The following is a 23,522-nucleotide window of genomic DNA, read 5'->3' as shown; positions in this document are numbered from 1 at the left end:
ATAAACCAGACCATTGTAAGTGCCATTGAATCTGACTAGTCATGATGAATAATTTTGTCAATATTCAGCTTTGCTCAATAAGCGTCCCTCAGTGGCAATCACTATTCCTGGTAATTTTTAGAAATACACCTATCCATCAATTCATGGTAATCAATATCATCCCTCAGCACACCGAGGAAAAGATTTACATATACTTGTATTCATTAAACGAAAAGTCGGATCAGCTCGCAGTACTAGTACATTGTCATTAGAGGCTCTTCCCAGCCACTTCATTACCGGTCCTACTGAATACAATGATCAGATCACATGGAAATATGGTTGTGAGACCGACCTTATATATTACCCACTATGAAGCTTTATCCCAAAAATTACATAAAACCAACAAAAGACCCCCAAATTTCCAGTCCAGGTCACCTGCTTTATGGGACACGATGCCACCTAGCTGCCGTGTGAGATCACATACATAGATGAGTGGCGCCTCACTAACGTTTTCCATCAGCTGGCTTACCATTAATACAGCATCCATCTAATTAACACCCTAATTAAAATGGATCTGCCGGCAACAGATTGTCTTTAAGCATATGTGAGAAAAGTTTCAGTTAATCAGAGTAGGATTATGTTCTATGAATCCCAGTGGTAAAGAATACTATATACTAGTATCACTACATCGGATGAAGGAAATGAGGTTACAAGATATTAGCTCTGAGCCTCACACCGTTGAGAAATCTACTAGCACAATGCCATTTTAAATGACTGAAATGTAATCAGAAAGCATAGATTGGAGTAACCAAATGAATCCGACTCTTCCTCTGATGTTATCCTTATGCATTGGCTTGAGAAAGTATTCACTCCCTTGGCATTTTTCGTGTTTTGCTACCTCACAAACTAGAACTTCACTGGGTTTTTTGAGGGTTTTCATCAGTTCATTAAAATGACATATGGTACCTGTACCTACAACTGGGAACATTTGGTTTTCTTTTTATTGTAAAGCAAATAAGATAAAATAACTCAAAACTTCAGTGTGTATAACTATTCACCCCCTAAAGTCAGTAATTTGTAGAGCCTCCTTTTGCTTCAATTACAGCTCAAAGTGACTTTGGATAAGTCTCTATGAGCTTTCCATATCTTGTCCAGTTCAATAGTGGACTTGTCTGACTACAGCATCGTCATCCCACGTCTTTTGGCAAACTGAAAATAAGCCTTATAATTTTTGTAAGTAAAGTTTTTTTTTCTGCCTACTCTTCCATAAAGGCCACTATGGAGTGTACAGCTTATTGTTGTTGTAAAGATAGATACTCCAGTCTCTGCTTGGGATATCTGCAGCTCTTTCAGGGTTTCCTTTAGTCTCTGTGCTGCCTCTCCGATTAATGCCCTCCCTGCTCCTGCCAGACTGAGAGTTAAACACCGGTTGTAATGCTAAAAAATAGGTGAAAAGCCAAGGAGGGTGAATACTTTTGTAAGCCACTGTATACTTCTTTCATGGAGTTGCTCTCTATTTTTGGGGAGAAGTAGCTACAAGACAAAAGTAGGCTGGCATGCAACTAAATCATCCAAAGCCTGATCTGCTGTGTCTTGATGGGTGGATACGGCCATCAAAGCCTTTAGAGGGTTGTCCATGGAATATACCGTAAATGATTGCAATAAAGCATGACTCCAGCGTTTTGGTTTTTTGCAGCGCTGGAGTGGTGCTTTAAGTGTAACTCCCCTTCCTCCTGCCTGTCTAATACTTACCAATCGTCCCCTCCATTCTCTTCCAGGGTTTCTCTGGTCCGTCTCTGGTGACCTCTCGTCATGCTAAAGTGTCTGCTGGAGCGTGTTGGAAGTCACTTTCAAATACAAAACTATGATAGCTTGGCTCTCATAAACTTGCATTGAGCTCTTGTGACGTAACTTCTGACTTTCGACCAATCAAACGTTATGAGCATAAGATGTTGCCATGGGGATAGGCGTCAGTAAAAGGTGAAGACACCGATATGTTAGTATAAGAACAGGTGCTGGGGGCTTACATTTAATGCGCCACTCCAGCGCTGAAAAAAAACAAACACTGGAGTGGTGCTTTAAATGTTGCATGTTGTCTAAAAAAAGGAAATAATGCCCATCTTCTGATGTCTGCTCACCCTACCCCTGCAGGCCTACTGTTCCTCATCCTGAATTTAACACAACATAAATGGCTGTTCAACCTTTAAAAAGGATATTGGGAAGATAGAATCAGCTCAAAGGCGGGCAACTAGATTATTACATAGGATGGAAGGTTTCTCCTATGGGAGGTTAGAAAAGTTGACCTTCTTTAGTTTAGAAAAAAGATGGCTTAGGGTATGTGCACAGGTATTGTGGAGGACTGCGGATTTTTCCGCAGCGAATTTTGAAAAACCGCAGTTCAAAACCGCTGCGGTTTTTACTGCGAATTTATCCGTTTCTATTGCGGTTTCTGCTGCGGGTTTACACCTGCAGTTTTCTATTGGAGCAGGTGTAGACCCGCAGCGGAATCCGCACAAAGAATTGACATGCTGCGAAATGAAAACTGCTGCGTTTCCACGTGTTTTTTTCTGCAGCATGTGCACTGTGGTTTTCATTTCCCATAGGTTTATATTATACTGTAAACTCATGGGAAACCGCTGCAGATCCGCAGCAAAAACCACAGCGTGTGCACATAGCCTAATAGCTCGAATTGATATGTATAAATACACATGTGGTCAGTACAAAGGACTGGTACATGACTTATTTCTTCCAATGGTCATCCTAAGGACTAGGGGACATTCATCATGTATGGAATAAATGTGATTCCAGCAGCTAAATAGGAAAGGGTTCTTACCAGGTAGAGCAGTCAGGGTGTGGAATACCCTGCCAAAAGAGGTAATGTCAGACACTACAACAGCTTTAAAAAAAGGGGCTGGATGATTTTCTCACAACAAGTAGCACTGTAGGATATAAATAATCTAGTGATAGAAAATGTATAACTGGCAGAGAAAGGCTGAACTTGATGGACTAAAGTCTTTTTCAACCTATATAAGTATGTAACTATGTAATCAATCATTACCCACAAAGATGACGACCTCATAATTGGCAGAGTGGGCATCTCTGCCATTTCCGGTATGTTGAGAATGAGACAAGAATAAGACAAGAGACAAGCACAGATCTGGTAAGTGTCTAAACTGGACCGGCAGGGGATCGCTGAAGATGAGTATTGAATCATTTAATTCTTCTATTGGCAAACTGAGGCATTTGAGCAATAATGTACATTAAAATATGCTGTTTCTGTTTAGGGAATATAGTACAAGTAAGGAACTATCATATATCTGTGACACAACAGCTGAGATCTATGCAATGTAAGTAAGAGCAGTGGAGGAGAGCACTAAATATACAGCAACAATATATGTTCTACATGCTTGTATGTATGATAACATCAGCGTCACATTCCACAATCAGTAAATCATCCTCCATCTTTACATAACTCGGCTCCGACCAATGATGTGACTTTGTCGTGGAACAAAACATTCAAATTCAAACAGTTTTGTTTCCAAGGGCTTGTCCTTATGAAGTCGCAGAATTTGGCTCACGATTCAGGCCAGTGAGTAAGCCTCCTTGGAATGAAATGCACAGTGGGTGTGAGAAAAACATTTAATAAATAGCACACAGTCCCTATTAGGGGATTTAGTTTTTAAGTAGGTAGGAAACATTTTTATCACTTTTGTAACATCTTTAAACTAAACTGCTGTCAACATTTCATGTGCCCCTAATATAAAATGAAAGTCTGTAAAGGTCGGTGCTGTGTCACTATTGTCAGTATTCTGTAATATACAACTCTGTTACACTGGCAAATATTGCACAACTTACTTTATTAACTTTTGAGACAAAAAGACTAGAAGAGGGAAATGATCTGAGGCTAAACACCTCTGGTGGCAGCTTATCTCCCATAAGAATAAAAAGAAATGGACATGTTGAGATTTAACATGCCCCAGTCTTTTATTTCTCTAATATCATTGTTGGGGAAAAGACAGGACACTTACGTGGAAACTCGATGGTCAGCTGATGAATCATCAGGTTTGTCCAAGATTAGTTTACAGTTTATGAACAATCTTACTCTAAAGGTACCGTTACACTAAACGACTTACCAACGATCACGACCAGCGATACGACCTGGCCGTAATCGTTGGTAAGTCGTTGTGTGGTTGCTGGGGAGCTGTCACACAGACAGCTCTCTCCAGCGACCAACGATCCGGGAAAAGACTTCGGCATCGTTGAAACTGTCTTCAACGATGCCAAAGTCCCCGGGTAACCAGGGTAAACATCGGGTTACTGAGTGCAGGGCCGCGCTTAGTAACCCGATATTTACCCTGGTTACCATTGTAAAAGTAAAAAAAAAAAACACTACATACTCACGTTCCGATGTCTGTCACGTCCCCCGCCATCAGCTTCCCGCACTGACTGTGTCAGCGCCGGCCGTAAAACAGAGCACAGTGGTGATGTCACCGCTGTGCTCTGCTTTACGGCCGGCACTGACAGTCAGTGCAGGGAAGCTGACGGCGGGGGACGTGACAGACATCGGAATGTGAGTATGTAGTGTTTTTTTTTTTTTACTTTTACAATAGTAACCAGGGTAAATATCAGGTTACTAAGCGCGGCCCTGCACTTAGTAACCCGATGTTTACCCTGGTTACAGGTGAACACATCGCTGGATCGGTGTCACACACGCCGATCTAGCGATGACAGCGGGGTGATCAGCGACCAAAAAAGGTCCTAATCATTCCCCACGACCAACGATCTCCCAGCAGGGGCCTGATCGTTGGTCGCTGTCACACATAAAGATATCGTTAGCGGGATTGTTGCTACGTCACAAAAAGCGTGACGTTGCAACGATATCATTAACTAAATCGTTATGTGTGAAGGTACCTTTAAGCCCTCTTGACTTATGTCATCCAACCTCGCCGATATCCGTGAGTTCGGCTGATAGTCTAATGTGTACAGGGGCCATGGAGAATTGATTCTCAGGTAAGATGCCAATCGGGCATTTGCGATTTCGGACTACGTATTGCTTTGTTCTCCCAAATATAAGCCATTATCAGACAATCTAGCGATTGCTGCCTCATAGTGAGCACAGGAGCGCTCAGCTAAATGACACTCTTGTGTGTGGAAGATCTGGCCAGAATTGCTGCCCACCAAACAATGGTTTGGCCTGAAAGCTATTTATTGTGCTTAACAGCCTTTAACGGTATGTTCCCATGGTCAGTAAACACTGCGGGATGGACGCTGCATACATCCGCTGCATCTAGGCCACAGCGTCCAGATGTTAGAGCAAGGATACCCAACCTGTAGCTCAGGGAGCCACAGGTCCCATGAATTGTGGCTTGCGGCTGTGTGTCAGCTCGGTGCATTAGTTCCAGATTTAGTAAACTGGTATGAAGAGCACATCTCAAAATGGTGAACTTTGTGAGTAGACTTGCAGAGAAGAGCAGATTTGGGTACACATCTACTGGTCTTGGCGGTTTAGAGATAATTTAAGTATGGTAAGCTCGAGACAGGATGATACTACCGGTCATGTGGATGTGACTATGTTGGGAGTGTGTGATGGGAGAATGCTGAATAGGGGTTTGGTGGGATACCCTGGATCTTGGTATACTGCTTCAGGGTGATTTGTGTGGAAAAGATTTGGCTGTCATTATACCCATAATGGGTACTTTGGTTGCCACTATTGTGAGGGGGACAGGAGCTGGATGTGGCTCGCAACAATGTGCCCCTGTTGTGTACTGTGTAATGGCCGTGTCTGACCGTGTAGGAACATGGTCTGATCATACCACAGCTCCTGGGTAGGGGAGGACGCATAAGAGTACACAGACATTACAGCTGGGGATCGCAAATAATTCCTTCTTTGAAATAAAACATTTTTTAAAAACAGGCAGGGAAATGTTTTACCTCACAAAAAGAATCAGCTCACCCATGCTGTCCTGTTTGTGTACTCTCTTTTGCTTCCTCCAGTGACCAGGAGCTGTGGTACAATCAGACCAAGTTCAGACACAGCCACTACACAGTACACAGCAGGGGCACATTTATAAGATTATCTCAGCACAGGAACACTTTTTTTAAACACATCAAATTGTGGAAATTATTATTTGTTTGTGGGAAAACCTCTTTAAGGCTCATATGTCAGATTTCCAGGTGTACATAACTCTTGCGGATATGCAAGAATAATTCGCCACAGAAACCCAAGATGACCCTTGAGTTTCTGCTACAGATTGGCTATGGACGGATTTGCCACATAATTATTATTGTGCTATTAGTTCTTTTAAGACAAGCCAATTAATTAAGCCTAACCCCCACCAAAATAGAACATATAAAATACACCTATAGCACATTGGGGTCGATCTCAGTAGTTAGGTAGCCAATAAGTCTAGATATTTGTGACCAATGCCCCAATTTCGTGATATCGACTAAGCTACAATAGGAGACACAGACCTTATTATCCAACTTCTATTGCGTTCTATTGAATATGGCTGGGTGTGAATGGAAAGGACACCCGCATGTACAGATCGTGAAGTAGAGGTAAATGGCCATTCATACTTTCAGTGCATAAAGCATCCCCCATCTGTACACTCTTATCCAAAAAATGTCATTTATAAACATTAGTGGTTGAAAACTGTCAAATGTCTCTCGCCATCTGTTTTTTAAGTTACCTCCACCCCTCGTAGCACTTCCAGAAGAGCCAAACAAGGATGTAATACACATGATAACAAATTGTCTGTTTCTTGAACTACAGAACACATTACATAAGATGCACAGGCACATTTTACATAGGAGAAAACGAAAAGCAATTCCATCGCTGTCCCCTCTAGGTTAACTCCTTCGGCATCAATTCTAGGACGTATGTTGAAATAGACACTAGTCAAGTGGCGTTACATACTTAATCTAATATTCATTTGTCTTGCATTATTTTAAGGAGTTTTAATAACACTGCCACAATGCCTGACTTGGTGCATGGGATACAGATGAAAGGACTCTTAAAGTCATAGGGAGCAACTAAATAGAAAAGAAGGATTAAGTTGAGTGATAATGTGGGGAGGGGACTTACCTAGGACCCAGTTAGGCGGAAATAACAGCAGTAATTCTACAAGTCGGTACAGTACGCTTTCAAAGTCATGCTGGTGTGAAGTAGAGCGGGGCTGGACTGCCCGAGGGCAGTACTAATACAGAGATGACTAATGACTAGGCCATGCAGACAATGAATTTGGGGGTTGAAAACTAACAGGAACCTTGCACTACCTTGACAAATGGACTTTCACATTTCCATTCATTAAACAACCTTTGAGCACAATATTGGCCTGGGTCTCGTGGGTAATGAGCTGACACATGTTATTGTTTAGAAATAGGATATGACTTTTTTTTCTCGCTTCTAATTAATGGACTCACACCACATTTATAAGAGGAGGGGCTGCCATGTCAAGCACCAGCATGATTATCTTGTGATTAGACAAGGGGGTAGATTTACTAAGATAATTTACTTGAGGGCGATTAAGAGGCTTCCGCTCTTTTTCCTGGGATAGGAGTAAATCAACTTAGTCGCATTTACTAGAATTATTGATGCTTAGAGAGCTGTAGTGCATTTTCTATAGTTGTATTTTAGGCATTCATAGCAGTACCATGCCGAAAGCGTTTACATGACAGAAAAACGTATGCAGATTTCAGATCTCCTAAAATACATACAATGTGATCAATTAACAATAATGCCCCGAAAAAAGAATTCACATGATGATGCTAGATTATATTTTCAGCCATGTAAAACTCAACACACTGAAGGCAAATGTTTCCTCCTATGCTAGGAAGGATTATTTAGCATGACATTCTAAAAATCTGGTTCTCCTCTGATATACTGACCTGGAGCAGTCATACCGAATGTGATTAACTTACTAACTTTGATCCGTCTATACAATGCCTTCCAATGATACTCCAAGGAAAAGGCAACGGAGGGCAAATAGCTGAATGAACAAACATGTAGATTTTCTATCTAAATGCATTCGTTTTAACCCGGCAACCCTGTTCTTTTATCAAACCGGAGTGCCTAATATTAGCTGTATTGCTAACCGCAACATACCGTACATCCACATGCGGCTCTGTTCACACGTGCCTTCTGTCAAGTTTTCCGTCATTTTTGACAGGCACAGAGTATTCTGCTGCATTATTCTTGTTGTTGAAGCCTGACGGATACTGTTATTAGAATCTGGATTTGTCTGGACCTGTTTGATAATAGATCTGGCATAGCTGTCATAACTTGAGACTAAACAGAAGTTGTGACACCAGTGTGAACTGAGCCTAATGGATTTCAATGACATAAATGTAAATTTTTTTTTTATATTTAAAGAATATTGGAAATTCTTTTCTACAGAGAGACATTTTCTCGCCTTTCCTAAACACCGAAATGTATCTGCCAATGACTAAACTTCAGTAGATTGTAATGAGAAAGTTTAAATGTAATGTCACAGCTTCATATGATTCATTGTCATCAGCTCCAGGACTGCTATATTCCCTAGACATATGGTAAAACAAAGGGATTCTGGAGGCTGAAGTTTTCTTCACCGGCTGTAGAAATGTCCTATGCTATAAAGTTGTGATATCTCCTCTTGGGGGTTCATTAGTTTTTAAATTAATAGTAACAGTAATCATCTGTGAACAAGAGCACATGGCACGGCGAAATTCCTCTACAAACTTGTAATAGAGGCATCAAATCCATCAAGGCTTTGTGTTTTATGTTTGCCTTTGCATAATAAGACATCCAACTTGAAAACGTCTACTTTGTCAGGTCCCTCTCTGTCAGGAGTGATCTATCCAAAGCGTCTGAAATTAACAGAGGCCACTTATTGCAGACATCACTGCCTATAGCGGCTTCAGAAAGGGATCTTAAAGTCGGAAGCTTAGTGGGCTCATATAACTGTTGTTGGGGCCAGGAACACATAGCATATTTAATCTGCAAACTGTGCAAGTCTACAATGATTTCACCGAGATCTAAGGCATGCCCTCAAGGTTTTCAGGGACTTGGGATTAGGGAGTTGATAAGAACCTTAGCTGCCCACAGACATGCTATTTCTTCTGCACTTAAACACAAATGCATGGAGACATTTGACTGCTGCTTAGCATTGCCGCTCAGGCTATATAAAAGCTTTGCAAGCTCCTTTTGCTGTCAATATATCAAAGTTAGAAGCAGGAAAAGAAGAAAGGGGGAGGAATCATCAAAGTGTGAAATTTCATTGAAAGTCCTTGCTTGGCTACATAACACTTTTTTTTAGACCCATTCAAATACCTGGAGAAAGTTGAGAGATGATAGGACTGTTGGAAGTAGTTGGAAAGTTTATATTGGGCACCCTGTTGGTTTATGCTTTTCCCCCCTTGCCTATTGTCTATAGGTGTAAAGCACAGCAAGCTCATTCTCATGCATGGAGGGTAAAGGGGATTGTTGTGTTGCTTTCTTTCAGATTTCAGAGCCTTAATGGGCATGAGGAAGTGTTAAGGCTCTTGGGTGATGTCTTGTGGGCCTTGACAGCAGGGGGGTGAGTCAGCAAAGGACCTCTCCACCTGATTAACCTCTTTAGTGCTGCAGGGGTTCCAAAAACATTGAAGTTTCTCTTTGCTTTCGACATGCAACCTGATTAAACCCAACTGTACTGCCCGCAAACACATTACTTCGTCTGCTTTAAACATGGCCTGGGATTAGCCATCCTGTCATGTATATAACACTGTAGTATAAGGGAGAAGTTGACAGTCCAAAGAATGGACACATTTAACCCCTCTGCTGCTAAACAGGACGTCATCAGCTCCATATGTCAATACAGAGTGGGTACAACTGGCATTCTCTACTTAATCCGGATTTAAAAGAGCACCATTTCTCTTTACAAGACATCTCTCCCAAACATTTCACAAGTTTAGTGGAGTTCAATAGCAAAACTACACAAAAAATGTACAGCAGCACGAACCGAAAAACATAAGGATATTTTTTTTCACTACTTAACTACTGCTTGACCCCTCACCAACATGCCTGGAAACTGCCAATAAAATCAGAAAAAGAGGCCAGACCACGAAAGTTACCGACCGCATAGAACATATGTTTCTTTATAAAAAATTATATTGTGTCCTGCCTGTTATTAGCGTTATAGCTTCCCATGTGACTGGAGCGTAATGGAAATCTATCATGAAGACTGAAATAAGAGACTTCGGTCCATTGTTTTTACTCTTATGTAAACATCTTAAAATGGTGCAGTGTGAAAGAAAACAATAAACACAAAATACATATAAAAAGACCAATATTTTCCGTAATATTTGCACTGTCCTAGAGTTACAGCTGTTACTTTTCCATAATATAATACGATTTAAAGATTTTATACCCTAATAATTAATTATAAAACTACTTATTTAAAATTAAAATAAATATGTAACACTGATAATATTATCCAATAGTTGTCTCTAGCAGATACCAGTCAAGGTTTGACATATAACTGCACCACACAGAGCGCAGTTTTTTATTAATAAAAAAAAATGTTTTTTTAGGTTTTTAAGGGCATTTTGGGGGGAAATGTTTTCAGGGTTTTCAGAATACCCATCGCCTCCAATAAAATAATCTGGACAACTCTCATTTAGAAATTGAAAGGCCACTGTTAATTTTTAATAAAGCACCTAACTGAAATAATTATAGAATCAATCAACGTGGCACTTTTCTGAATTATAAAGCAATTATCTTAAGGAAATCTGGAAATGAGAATTATGTGTCTGTGGAATGTTGTTTTGAATTTTTTTTAATACCCAATTATTAATGTCCAAATAGGCAGTTTTCCAATTTCAAGCCTGACTATAGAAAGGAATCATTAGAAAACTGCATCCTCGTTAATATGTTTTTAACTTTTTTAACTTATTCCCACAACTGAGGGAATAAGCTTATTATGAATAAGAAAATGTTTAAGTGATATCTTATCCCAAAAGTTACTGTTACCATCTTAGTACATGTTTCCTCATAGGCCATTGTTACATACACATAAGATGTGTCATACTTGGGTTTAACGCATAACTTAGATTCCTAAGGCTTGGAAAACAAAGCTGTATGTAGAAACATTGCAAAAGATAAATGTTTTATTTTATTTTTTTTAAAGATACGACTCAATTAAGTTTATCTGGTCTGGATTCACTAATCCTACGCTCCCACAATATTGCTGATCCTCCCCTGACAAAGGCTGCTAAACTTCATGCCTCTTGTGTGAACTTTTAGTTTCCACGTTGAACTGCATTTGTTCTCCTCTGAAGTCTGAAAAGAGCATGTTAGTAAACAAAGTAAGTACATACGCCGCCAAAAACCTCAGCATCCGCTGGACTCCATTTCTGTCTCTCACAGCTATTTATTTAAAAGGTGTAGATCAGTTAATCCAGTCTGGTTTGTGGTGTTCTGTCTATTTACTTTACCTCTTACTCTTCCCTTTCTCTCCGGTCCTGGAGAAAGTGAGTGTCTGGCATGATTCACTTTGACCAGAGTCCTTGTTTGCCCCTTCTGCATAGAATCTGGCCCTCCAGCCACAGAATTAAACTATTCTGAATGGGACGTACAATTTTTAGAATCGTAAAACCACAACAGCGGAAAATATACATATATTTCAGTGGAAAAAAAATTCTACACATTTTGGGAAACCAAACGTAACAAGATCTTAATGTATCTCAAAAGTTGAAACTACTTGTACTTATCTAATTGACATAAATACATATTATATATATACATATATATATACTGTATATATACTCAATTCTTTGCCATGTCCGCAGCACTCGAGCAACTTAATGCAGTCCTCATCTTTAAAGTAAGAACTTATAACTCAAGTTTCAAAGTTCTTTGTGTTCATTTTCAATCACGTCAACTATCCATCTGGAACCTGGACTAATATTATACCCAGAATCGTAAGCCCTGGGCTCGGAGCAGCGGTGCCTGTGCATTCCCTCCCTCTGCGTCCAGATGTGAGCGCGCTGTGTTACAAAGTTACAGCCAGCAGAGGAAGGCTGGCATGAGGCTCAACTTTAGGACTTGGGACAATTTGAACCCCAGCCAAGAAATGCAGTGTGGAAGTTAAGCTCGGCACTGTCCAAAGAAAAAGGGGAGGGGGTGAGGAACGATACAATGTTCTTCAAAAATTATATCTTCGCGCCCTGAGTCCTAGCTCACAAGGTGGTATCCCGTAAACACTTATGGGAACGCACTTACTTCTTCACCACCAATGAAGGTAAACATATAATATTACATAGTTATCTACATGACAGACAAGCCATTGCTCAGCCTAGTAAAGCTCTATAAACAGAGTACTGGACTGATCAATGGGATGACAGGAAGTCCCGAATAATGTCTGCCCCCATGGTTAGTACTGTATGGAGCAACCATGGTGTAATTGTCAGGGGCAGCTCCTCTCTGCTCCCAGAAACTCCTCAAAGTTTAGGAACTTCCTACAACTTCTCACCAAGTCCAAGAATCCCATATCTCTCCCCTCCTTTCCTTCCTTATAAAACAAAGACACCCACAGTCACACAACACACCTTCCAGCCCAGCTTTCCTCCTCCCCAGCTCTGCTGCCCAAGCCCCCAGCGTGAGGCAGAAAGGTGCCCCCAGTGTGAGGCAGAAAGGTGCCCCCAGTGTGAGGCAGAAAGGTGCCCCCAGTGTGAGGCAGAAAGGTGCCCCCAGTGTGAGGCAGAACGGTGCCCCCAGTGTGAGGCAGAAAGGTGCCCCCAGTGTGAGGCAGAAAGGTGCCCCCAGTGTGAGGCAGAAAGGTGCCCCCAGTGTGAGGCAGAAAGGTGCCCCCAGTGTGAGGCAGAACGGTGCCCCCAGTGTGAGGCAGAAAGGTGCCCCCAGTGTGAGGCAGAAAGGTGCCCCCAGTGTGAGGCAGAAAAGTGCCCCCAGCGTGAGGCAGAAAGGTGCCCCCAGTGTGAGGCAGAAAGGTGCCCCCAGTGTGAGGCAGAAAGGTGCCCCCAGTGTGAGGCAGAAAGGTGCCCGCAGTGTGAGGCAGAAAGGTGCCCCCAGTGTGAGGCAGAACGGTGCCCCCAATGTGAGGCAGAAAGGTGCCCCCAGTGTGAGGCAGAAAGCTGCCCCCAGTGTGAGGCAGAAAGGTGCCCCCAGTGTGAGGCAGAAAGGTGCCCCCAGTGTGAGGCAGAAAGCTGCCCCCAGTGTGAGGCAGAAAGGTGCCCCCTGGCAGCCCCTCACGAGCACTTCTCCTCAGCCTGAGGGCTCTGGTAACGTGACCCTTCCCTGCCTCCTCCTGTCTCACCGTGTGCATGCTGGGCAGCACATGCAGGCATACTCACATGCGGGGGCTCCAAGTTAGTGTGCGGGGCTCGCCGCCTCTCACACTGGCATTTTCCTCCTTCTTCCTCCCCGTCCTCCTCTTCTTCTTTCCCTCCTCCTGCCGGTGGCCAAGTTTTACAGATGTTGCTTCTCTCCCAACTTGTCCAGCAGTTGCAGCGCAGCCCGGCGCTGCTCTCACACACTCTGCACTGGGGATCCTTGCAGGGCTTTGCACTAGGAGTTTGTGGGATTTAGGACATTTCCCCCCCACCGCTTCATTTATTTCCCCCCCTCCATCTCCTTAATAAATGAATCCAGCGGAGGAGATCCAGGAGGGAGTGGCATAAGTTGGAGAAGACAGAGAGGATAGAGTGACTGCACGGCTCGGAGCAGGGGGGGAGACACACACACGTGTGGTACCACCCCTCTCCTCCCGGGCATTCCAGCTCCCACTCAGTGTTCAGCCTCGGAGCGGACCCTCCCACCGCAGCCAGGCGGGGAGGGATGAAGTGGGAAGGAGGGAAAGCACAGAAGCAGCAGCGAACTGTTGGCAGCCACAGCACACAGTGCAATGTGCCAGCCGGGCACACGAGGGTTAAAACAGCGAGGGGCCCAAAGCTGCCATTTTTAACCCTTTCTGGCTGCAGGCTATTTTCATTTTTTGCACTTTTTTTTAGTCACAACTTTTTTTTTCTATTCTTCCATTGCTATAGGGTTAATTATAGATTTCAATGAGAATATAATGTAAGAAGGGGGAAAAATATGTGTGTGTGCGGTGAAATAGTGAAAAACCTCACAAGTTACAGTGTTCGGCGCGCAATAATAATGATTCCTCGGGTCGGAACGACTCCACGGATACCAAACTTGGGAAGGGTTTTTTATTTTACTATTTTTAGCGGTTAAAAAAACAAAATTCAGAAATTTGTAGGAGAATAATACTGTGCCGCCATTTTCTGAGACCTGTAACCTGCTGTATTTTGCGCAGGTAATCTGGGTCATTTTGTGGTACTGAAGATGTTTTTTAATTGTTTAATTAATGCGGATTTTTTGTCGGAGATGAAGGTTTGCCGAGCGAAAAATGCCAATCCTGGGATTTAGATTTTATTCGCTTTTCATTGTTTACAATATTGGACTTTTGCGGATGTGGCGATAATGCATTTGTTTAGTTCTTTCATTTTTTATGTTGAACTAGGCGAAAGAGGGAGTGATTCAGATTTGTATGTTTCGATTTTTGACATTTTATTAAACTACTTTTTTAAATATTTTTTTTTACTTTACCTGCGATAAGTATTGAAGTGAATATTGAATTTATCCCCTATCCAGCGACTGGGTAGGCTTCACAGGAGCAGAAAGATGGCTGTGATGGGGGCCGTCAACAAGCCCCTGACTGCTGTGGCAACCCATCATTGGGCCATAAGTGCTAGAGTCAGCACATGACTGTAGAGTTGAGCGACCTTGACCTTTTTAGAGTCGAGCCGGGTTTCGCGAAACCCGACTATCTCAAAAGTCGGGTCGAGTGAAATCGGCCGATTATGACGTAAAGTCGGGATCGACCGAAACACGAAACCCAATGCAAGTCAATGGGGCAGCATAGTCGGCAGTCAGTGGGGGCCAGGAAAACACCTAGAGTGCCCATTTTAATGTCAAAACCATCCATTCTTCTTAATGAAGCTTGTCAAGCGTAATTTACCTTATAATAATTGGAAGGCATTTGAAATTGGGGGTCATTTGGCTAAAGTTGTGTGGGGTAGGGCTGGTTCAAGTAATTAGTGGGCCCAGGAAATCTGGACCACGTCACGGCAGTGGAGCAGGGAGAGGTAAGTATTTCAACTTTGCAAGTGCTGTGATCCTGAGCAAGCAGGGGGGGCCCACTTGTTGGCATTGGCACTGGCACAGGGCCCCTCAAAGTACAGCGGTGTGTTTGCACGGCGGGGGCGCCTCCTACCGGCAGCAACACTTTTGCGTACTATGAGAGGCCCTGTGCCAGTGACGTCGCCAACTAGTATTCCTCCCCCCACCTGATGAAGGAACCTGCACTTTCATCTGCACCTTCCTCTTTGTCCCCGTGTAAGGTGGTATGGTATGCGGGAAGAGCAACCTGACTTTCAGCAGGGTCACAACGTTGTTGTGTAGCATGCACGGGGAATGTTGCGTTATGGGTCAATGTACCAGCAGACTCATCTATCACTGGCTGGGCAATGGGCACGATGAAGTGGAAACACAGATATAGGCCCAAAGAATAAAGTGGGCTAAATGCAGTTCAAAATTGGTAACACAGGAATAACCAGGGGGCTTTGCAGTGGAGGACAACTGGAATGAGAGGCTGACACAGAGAGTAGGGCCAAATCAGTAAGTAGTCGAAATGCAGTTCAAAATTGGCAACCGTAGTAAACAGGCGGCACAGCTTTGTTCAGTGGAGGAGAACAGCAAGGAGTGGCAGACACCGATAGTAGGCCCCAACCCAACTAGTAGGCCAAATGCAGTCTAACATTAACAACTACTTAACGAGAGCCTGAAAATGGAATTTCAGGACAGGAAACCAGGAGAACAGCAAGGAGTGGCAGACACCGATAGTAGGCCCCAAACCAACTAGTACGCCAAATGCAGTTGTTCCATTTAACCACAATTTAATGAGAGCCTGAAGATAGAAGCTCAGGAAAGGCAACCTGGGGAACACCTTGGAGTGTAACACACCATCTCTCTCCACCCCATACCCATTTTGTAGGCCTAATGCAGTGTACTTTTCTACAACTACTAAACGAGAGTCGGAAGACCGAAGCAATGGCAAGGAAACCTGGGGAACACCTTGGAGTGTAACACACCATCTCTCTCCACCCCATACCCAATTTGTAGGCCTAATGCAGTGTAGTTTCCAAGAACTACTAAACGAGAGCCGGAAGATCGAAGCTCAGGAAAGGCAACCTGGGGAACACCTTGGAGTGTAACACACCCTCTCTCTACACCCCATACCCAATTTGAAGGCCTAATGCAGCGTAGTTTCCAACAACTACTAAACGAGAGCCGGAAGATCGAAGCTCAGGAAAGGCAACCTGGGGAACACCTTGGAGTGTAACAAACCCTCTCTCTACACCCCATACCCAATTTGTAGGCCTAATGCAGCGTAGTTTCCGACAACTACTAAACGAGAGCATGAAGATCGAAGCTCAGGAAAGGCAACCTGGGGAACACCTTGGAGTGTAACACACCCTCTCTCTACACCCCATACCCAATTTGAAGGCCTAATGCAGTGTAGTTTCCAAGAACTACTAAACGAGAGCCGGAAGATCGAAGCTCAGGAAAGGCAACCTGGGGAACACCTTGGAGTGTAACAAACCCTCTCTCTACACCCCATACCCAATTTGTAGGCCTAATGCAGCGTAGTTTCCGACAACTACTAAACGAGAGCATGAAGATCGAAGCTCAGGAAAGGCAACCTGGGGAACACCTTGGAGTGTAACACACCCTCTCTCTACACCCCATACCCAATTTGAAGGCCTAATGCAGTGTAGTTTCCAAGAACTACTAAACGAGAGCCGGAAGATCGAAGCTCAGGAAAGGCAACCTGGGGAACACCTTGGAGTGGAACACACCATCTCTCTACACCCCATACCCAATTTGAAGGCCTAATGCAGCGTAGTTTCCAACAACTACTAAACGAGAGCCGGAAGATCGAAGCTCAGGAAAGGCAACCTGGGGAACACCTTGGAGTGTAACACAACGTCTCTCTACACCACGGAAGGGCTGATTCTTAGGAAGGAAGGCTGTTGGAAATAAGCATTGCGCGTCTGAGGGTGATTATATTCTTATTAGGTATATACTCACCCTCGGACGCGCCCTGCTTCTTTATTTGGAATGAATGTTTATTTGCAATGTGGTGTTGACTTTCTCTATTATTTTGGTAATTAATGATTTTATTATTTTCATTGTTTTGCATCTTCTCGGCAATAATATAAAGAAGACGCGACAGGACAACACTCGTTGGATGCCATATCTGTGTTTTCAATTTAAAAAACCTTTCAGTTAACTACTTGCAGGAGAAAGTAATTGTAGCTGGTGGCCATTTTTAGTACTGTACCAGATTTTAGTTGTGTGTTTGTTTTTAATGTTAAAATGTCTGCATTTGATATCTCACCAGTATTTTCTTTTTTATAAGCAAAATACTTTTTTTTTTATTTTATGATGTTGGTTCAAAGGGTACACGGGCAGCAGTAGACAGGTCAGTGGAGGCCTAGTGGAAGGAGGGACCGCAGACAGGCTTCGAAGCCCTAACATAATAAATTGGGCTGCCTGTAGGCAATTTAAAATTGGTTCCAGGGGAACACGGGCAGCAGTAGACAGGTCAGTGGAGGCCTAGAGGAAGGAGGGACCGCAGATGCGCCAATGTTTCCCCCATACCAAATTTGTAGGCCTAATGCAGTGTAGTTTCCAACAACTACTAAACGAGAGCCGGAATATCGAAGCTCAGGAAAGGCAACCTGGGGAACACCTTGGAGTGTAACACACCCTCTCTCTACACCCCATACCCAATTTGAAGGCCTAATGCAGCGTAGTTTCCAACAACTACTAAACGAGAGCCGGAAGATCGAAGCTCAGGAAAGGCAACCTGGGGAACACCTTGGAGTGTAACAAACCCTCTCTCTACACCCCATACCCAATTTGTAGGCCTAATGCAGCATAGTTTCCAACAACTACTAAACGAGAGCCGGAAGATCGAAGCTCAGGAAAGGCAACCTGGGGAACACCTTGGAGTGTAACAAACCCTCTCTCTACACCCCATACCCAATTTGTAGGCCTAATGCAGCGTAGTTTCCGACAACTACTAAACGAGAGCATGAAGATCGAAGCTCAGGAAAGGCAACCTGGGGAACACCTTGGAGTGTAACACACCCTCTCTCTACACCCCATACCCAATTTGAAGGCCTAATGCAGTGTAGTTTCCAAGAACTACTAAACGAGAGCCGGAAGATCGAAGCTCAGGAAAGGCAACCTGGGGAACACCTTGGAGTGGAACACAACATCTCTCTACACCCCATACCCAATTTGAAGGCCTAATGCAGCGTAGTTTCCAACAACTACTAAACGAGAGCCGGAAGATCGAAGCTCAGGAAAGGCAACCTGGGGAACACCTTGGAGTGTAACACAACGTCTCTCTACACCACGGAAGGGCTGATTCTTAGGAAGGAAGGCTGTTGGAAATAAGCATTGCGCGTCCGAGGGTGATTATATTCTTATTAGGTATATACTCACCCTCGGACGCGCCCTGCTTCTTTATTTGGAATGAATGTTTATTTGGAATGTGGTGTTGACTTTCTCTATTATTTTGGTAATTAATGATTTTATTATTTTCATTGTTTTGCATCTTCTCGGTAATAATATAAAGAAGACGCGACAGGACAACACTCGGTGGATGCCATATCTGTGTTTTCAATTTAAAAAACCTTTCAGTTAACTACTTGCAGGAGAAAGTAATTGTAGCTGGTGGCCATTTTTAGTACTGTACCAGATTTTAGTTGTGTGTTTGTTTTTTAATGTTAAAATGTCTGCATTTGATATCTCTCCAGTATTTTCTTTTTTATAAGCAAAATACTTATTTTTATATTTTCTGATGTTGGTTCCAGGGGTACACGGGCAGCAGTGGTGTGGTCAGTGGAGGCCTAGTGGAAGGAGTGACCGCAGACAGGCATCGAAGGCCTAAAATAATAACACATGGCTGTAGGCAATTTTAAATTGGTTCCAGGGGTACACGGGCAGCAGTGGTGTGGTCAGTGGAGGCCTAGTGGAAGGAGTGACCACAGACAGGCATCGAAGGCCTAAAATAATAACACATGGCTGTAGGCAATTTTAAATTGGTTCCAGGGGTACACGGGCAGCAGTGCCCTGGTCAGTGTAGTAGTAGTTGAAAGAATGGACCGCAGACAGGCATCGAAGGCCTAAAATAAAAAAATTGGGCTGGCTGTAGGCAATTTTAAATTGGTTCCAGGGGTACACGGGCAGCAGTGGTGTGGTCAGTGGAGGCCTAGTGGAAGGAGTGACCACAGACAGGCATCGAAGGCCTAAAATAATAACACATGGCTGTAGGCAATTTTAAATTGGTTCCAGGGGTACACGGGCAGCAGTGGTGTGGTCAGTGGAGGCCTAGTGGAAGGAGTGACCACAGACAGGCATCGAAGGCCTAAAATAATAACACATGGCTGTAGGCAATTTTAAATTGGTTCCAGGGGTACACGGGCAGCAGTGCCCTGGTCAGTGTAGTAGTAGTTGAAAGAATGGACCGCAGACAGGCATCGAAGGCCTAAAATAAAAAAATTGGGCTGGCTGTAGGCAATTTTAAATTGGTTCCAGGGGTACACGGGCAGCAGTGGTGTGGTCAGTAGAGGCCTAGTGGAAGGAGTGACCGCAGACAGGCATCGAAGGCCTAAAATAATAACACATGGCTGTAGGCAATTTTAAATTGGTTCCAGGGGTACACGGGCAGCAGTGGTGTGGTCAGTGGAGGCCTAGTGGAAGGAGTGACTGCAGACAGGCATCGAAGGCCTAAAATAATAACACATGGCTGTAGGCAATTTTAAATTGGTTCCAGGGGTACACGGGCAGCAGTGGTGTGGTCAGTGGAGGCCTAGTGGAAGGAGTGACCGCAGACAGGCATCAAAGGCCTAAAATAATAACACATGGCTGTAGGCAATTTTAAATTGGTTCCAGGGGTACACGGGCAGCAGTGGTGTGGTCAGTGGAGGCCTAGTGGAAGGAGTGACCGCAGACAGGCATCGAAGGCCTAAAATAATAACACATGGCTGTAGGCAATTTTAAATTGGTTCCAGGGGTACACGGGCAGCAGTGCCCTGGTCAGTGTAGTAGTAGTTGAAAGAATGGACCGCAGACAGGCATCGAAGGCCTAAAATAAAAAAATTGGGCTGGCTGTAGGCTATTTTAAATTGGTTCCAGGGGTACACGGGCAGCAGTGGTGTGGTCAGTGGAGGCCTAGTGGAAGGAGTGACCGCAGACAGGCATCGAAGGCCTAAAATAATAACACATGGCTGTAGGCAATTTTAAATTGGTTCCAGGGGTACACGGGCAGCAGTGCCCTGGTCAGTGTAATAGTAGTTGAAAGAATGGACCGCAGACAGGCATCGAAGGCCTAAAATAATAACACATGGCTGTAGGCAATTTTAAATTGGTTCCAGGGGTACACGGGCAGCAGTGGTGTGGTCAGTGGAGGCCTAGTGGAAGGAGTGACCGCAGACAGGCATCGAAGGCCTAAAATAATAACACATGGCTGTAGGCAATTTTAAATTGGTTCCAGGGGTACACGGGTGTTGTGAATTTGCTTTTTGGCTCCCTCTAGTGGTTACTAGTTTTTTGACTCTGGTTTTTCTGTCTTTCCTTTTATCCGCACCTGGGTCGTTAGTTAGGGGCGTTGCTTTATAAGCTCCCTGGACACTCAGTTCTATGCCTGGCAACGTAGTTATCAGAGTTAATCTGCTGTGCTCTTGTCTACTGATCCTGGTCCGGTTTTTCAGCTAAGTCATTTACTTTGCTTTTTGCTATTTGTTTTTGGTTTTGTATTTTTGTCCAGCTTGTTCCTAATCTGTATCCTGACTTTTGCTGGAAGCTCTAGGGCGCTGGTGTTCTCCCCCCGGACCGTTAGACGGTTCGGGGGTTCTTGAATTTCCAGTGTGGATTTTTGATAGGGTTGTTTGTTGACCATATAAGTTACCTTTCTATATTCTGCTATTAGTTAGCGGGCCTCTCTGTGCTAAACCTGGTTCATTTCTGTGTTTGTCATTTCCTCTTACCTCACCGTTATTATTTGTGGGGGGCTTCTATCCTGCTTTGGGGTCCCTTTCTCTGGAGGCAAGAGAGGTCTTTGTTTTCCTCTACTAGGGGTATTTAGATTCTCCGGCTGGCGCGAGTCATCTAGGATCAACGTAGGTATGACCCCCGGCTACTTCTAGTGTTGGCGTTAGGAGTAGATATATGGTCAACCCAGTTACCACTGCCCTATGAGCTGGATTTTTGTATCTTGCAGACTTCCACGTTCCTCTGAGACCCTCGCCATTGGGGTCATAACACACGGGCAGCAGTGGTGTGGTCAGTGGAGGCCTAGTGGAAGGAGTGACCACAGACTGGCATCGAAGGCCTAAAATAATAACACATGGCTGTAGGCAATTTTAAATTGGTTCCAGGGGTACACAGGCAGCAGTGCCCTGGTCAGTGTAGTAGTAGTTGAAAGAATGGACCGCAGACAGGCATCGAAGGCCTAAAATAAAAAAATTGGGCTGGCTGTAGGCAATTTTAAATTGGTTCCAGGGGTACACGGGCAGCAGTGGTGTGGTCAGTGGAGGCCTAGTGGAAGGAGTGACCACAGACAGACATCGAAGGCCTAAAATAATAACACATGGCTGTAGGCAATTTTAAATTGGTTCCAGGGGTACACGGGCAGCAGTGGTGTGGTCAGTGGAGGCCTAGTGGAAGAAGTGACCACAGACAGGCATCGAAGGCCTAAAATAATAACACATGGCTGTAGGCAATTTTAAATTGGTTCCAGGGGTACACGGGCAGCAGTGCCCTGGTCAGTGTAGTAGTAGTTGAAAGAATGGACCGCAGACAGGCATCGAAGGCCTAAAATAAAAAAATTGGGCTGGCTGTAGGCAATTTTAAATTGGTTCCAGGGGTACATGGGCAGCAGTGGTATGGTCAGTAGAGGCCTAGTGGAAGGAGTGACCGCAGACAGGCATCGAAGGCCTAAAATAATAACACATGGCTGTAGGCAATTTTAAATTGGTTCCAGGGGTACACGGGCAGCAGTGGTGTGGTCAGTGGAGGCCTAGTGGAAGGAGTGACCGCAGACAGGCATCGAAGGCCTAAAATAATAACACATGGCTGTAGGCAATTTTAAATTGGTTCCAGGGGTACACGGGCAGCAGTGGTGTGGTCAGTGGAGGCCTAGTGGAAGGAGTGACCGCAGACAGGCATCGAAGGCCTAAAATAATAACACATGGCTGTAGGCAATTTTATATTGGTTCCAGGGGTACACGGGCAGCAGTGGTGTGGTCAGTGGAGGCCTAGTGGAAGGAGTGACCGCAGACAGGCATCGAAGGCCTAAAATAATAACACATGGCTGTAGGCAATTTTAAATTGGTTCCAGGGGTACATGGGCAGCAGTGCCCTGGTCAGTGTAATAGTAGTTGAAAGAATGGACCGCAGACAGGCATCGAAGGCCTAAAATAATAACACATGGCTGTAGGCAATTTTAAATTGGTTCCAGGGGTACACGGGCAGCAGTGGTGTGGTCAGTGGAGGCCTAGTGGAAGGAGTGACCGCAGACAGGCATCGAAGGCCTAAAATAATAACACATGGCTGTAGGCAATTTTAAATTGGTTCCAGGGGTACACGGGCAGCAGTGGTGTGGTCAGTGGAGGCCTAGTGGAAGGAGTGAATACAGACAGGCATCGAAGGCCTAACATAACAAAAATGTCAATACAATGGTATTGTCAGTGGCAGGCATTGAAGGATGTCAGCGCATAGACTAAACATTGGTGGAGCTGTGAGGTAATTTTGCAAGTGGTAGAGCACTGTTTGAGCTGGGGTGGGGGGAAACTGTCTTGTGGCCGGCGGTACAGGCCCAGGGCCCCTCATATTACAACGGTGTGTCTGACGTTGGGTGCGCACCACCACCGCCAGAGACACTTTATTGTACTAGGAGGGACCCAGTGGCAGTGCCGTCGACCAAAAGCGGGCTCACCCACCTCTTCAGACAAACTGCACTCTCACGGGTGCTGTCGCCAAGTGTCGATACCACGGCCCCGTGTGGGGAGTTTGGCCATTTAGTGAGGTGTAAACATGTCGTATGCTGGACAATCAGGTGCTGAAAATTACGAGATTGGAAAAGGTATTCAGAATAGTCCACAGGCAAGACCTTTTCATAGGAAAGCTAGGTGTCAGCCGGGCAAGGTGGGGCAAAAGATTTCGAAATCCAGTTGTGGTTCATTTTAATGAAGGTTAGATCATCTACATTTTGGGTAGCCAGACGAGTCCTTTTTTCTGTTAGTATTGAACCTGCAGCACTGAATACTCTTTCTGATAGGACACTAGCTGCCGGGCAAGCAAGCTCCTGCAATGCATATTCTGCCAATTCTGGCCAGGTGTCTAATTTTGATGCCCAGTAATCAAATGGGAATGACGGTTGAGGGAGAACATCGATAAGGGATGAAAAATAGTTTGTAACCATACTGGACAA

General features: G+C 44.3%; 1 protein-coding gene across 4 annotated transcripts in view; it reads right to left on the bottom strand.

The window, feature by feature from the left end:
- GLI3 (GLI family zinc finger 3) overlaps positions 1 to 13,496 on the bottom strand; it is a 315,931-nt gene extending 302,435 nt beyond the window's left edge. For all 4 annotated transcript variants that reach the window (XM_069730204.1, XM_069730205.1, XM_069730206.1 and 1 more), the window contains exon 1: positions 13,306 to 13,496. The gene's annotated coding sequence lies outside the window, so the exon portion shown is untranslated. The remainder of the gene's footprint in view (positions 1 to 13,305) is intronic.
- Positions 13,497 to 23,522: the final 10,026 nt, after the last annotated feature.

Source organism: Ranitomeya imitator, chromosome 6 (genome assembly GCF_032444005.1).
Source record: "Ranitomeya imitator isolate aRanImi1 chromosome 6, aRanImi1.pri, whole genome shotgun sequence".
NCBI classification, from domain to species: domain Eukaryota; kingdom Metazoa; phylum Chordata; class Amphibia; order Anura; family Dendrobatidae; genus Ranitomeya; species Ranitomeya imitator.
Note: the sequence above shows the minus strand (reverse complement) of the source record. Positions and strands in the feature narration are given on the sequence as shown.